Below are 1,934 nucleotides of genomic sequence, written 5' to 3' on the forward strand. Positions count from 1 at the left end.
CTTTAAAGCCACGTGTCCCCAGGGCATCTGCAAGGCAAACCACAGGCAGGAGCCTGGGGATCTGGGGGGTTTCTCCCACTCTGCCCGGGCAGGGCCCCCCGGCACGTTGCAGCACCGATGTGTTCCCACCCGCAGCCCCCGCTCCGCGGTGCCAGGGACACCTCGTCACCGCAGGGCTGCAGGCCCGCAGGAGAGATGTGGGAGTCCTTAGAGCAGCCCAGCAGCTGACAGACTCGTCTCTGGCGCTGCCTTCGATCTGTACGTTGGCTCCTGTTTGCACTTACCGGCTTTGAGTGGTTTTTAATTATTGATGCCTCTTTTAGCTTTTATCTCGTGCTCACTGCAGCCAGGAAGGGCTTGGCGTTCCTGCATTAGTGATGAATTGGGAAGGAGGCCCCGCTCAGCGCTGCACAGCGTTCCTGGCTCTGAGGCTGGGCCATTGTTTCAAGCAAAGCTGGGCTGAAAAATGAGGAGGGTGGGAGCGGGAGGGGGATGTGGTGGAGGCGATTCCTGCTGCTGCCACGGGGGTGACAGGGATCTGTCCTATGGGAAAAGCTGAGGGGGACAGACCCAAAGTCAAACAGGTGTGGAAATCACCTTCACCCGGCAAAAAACTGGCACCCACTCCCCTCTTCGGGGAGGAAAGAGGCCGTTTCATGACCCTTCCAAGTGAGGGGTAGGTGGAAGAGGGAGAGATGTGAGACCACAGAGTTTTGCCAGGGCCCTGGCAGCTGCAAGCAGGAATCGATGTCAAACCTGGGTAAATGCAGTGCTGTGTGTCCAGGGCACAGGGCGCTGACAGACGGGGTCCTGCCCCTGCTCTCCAGACTCGTCTGGCTCCATCTGCTGCAGCCAAAAGCTCGTTGAACAGTGGGACCGTGGTTGTCACCAGGCTGCTCTCTATCCCCCCTCAATGAGCCAGGGCTTTGCTGAGTTTTTCCAGGGATCCCAGTGCCAGGAGATCCCTGGATCTCAGGTGCCAAGTTCTCAGCCTGTGCCCCTCTCCCACTCCTCTATGAAATCCTCTCACACACAAAGAGAAGGGGTTTCTCTGCCAGGAGCCAGTCCCAAACCATCCCTGATCAGCTGAGCTTTGGAGGCCCCATTGTCACCCACTTCTCAGGAGCATTAAGCCTCTTCTGCCAGGGCAGGAGAGGGGCTCATGGCTCCTGTCATGAGAGAGGTTACAAGGCAGAGCAGCCTGTTTGGAAGGAGAGAAGGTGTTTCCTCAAGTCTGCAGCTACTGGAAGAGTCATGAGGGGGTGTTTTTAGCCCTTTTTTTTTTTTTTTTTTTTTGCAGCTGTTTGCAGATTTTGGTATGCAGTTAGATCTGAGCCCAAATCTGGTTAGGTGCCCTATGAAAGGACTCCCTTTGGAGATTCGGAAGCAAATCCAGCAGTTGCAAACAGCCGGGCTGGAAGCATGAGGAACCGCAGCACTGCTTGTCCGTGGAATGGGACACCAGACTCCCTCCCACCACCCAGCGAGTCGGGTGTGAAGCTTCAGGAATGGGTCATCAGGGAATGCAGGAGTGGAACACGAGGCTCAGCTCAGCATCTGCTTGGAGGTGCAGGGGATTTGGAGAGCCCAAAAGCTCTGTCTTTATACCTTAGTCTCCGTCAGGGAGTCTGAAAATGCCCACAGCCCAGTCAGGAGCCTCAGCCCCGGCCTGCTGGCAGCCAAGGCTGCTCCACCAGCAGCCTCGTGGTTTGTTCGACCCCTTGCTCACCAAACCAAGGCTGCTAATTAGCTCTAACAGGGACGTCTGTTGCTCTGAAATTGCCAGCTTGAAAACACCCCAGACCAGTTTCTCCTAAATCCTCCTCCCTTGCACATCCGTCAGGAACAACATCCACTTATGGTGCTCCCTACCCCCAGGCTGAGTTTGAACCAGTGACCCTGAGGTGAAAGCACTTGAGAAGCTGCAACTCCCC

The sequence above is a fragment of the Calidris pugnax genome, unplaced genomic scaffold, assembly GCF_001431845.1.
Source record: "Calidris pugnax isolate Ruff unplaced genomic scaffold, ASM143184v1 scaffold425, whole genome shotgun sequence".
NCBI lineage: Eukaryota > Metazoa > Chordata > Aves > Charadriiformes > Scolopacidae > Calidris > Calidris pugnax.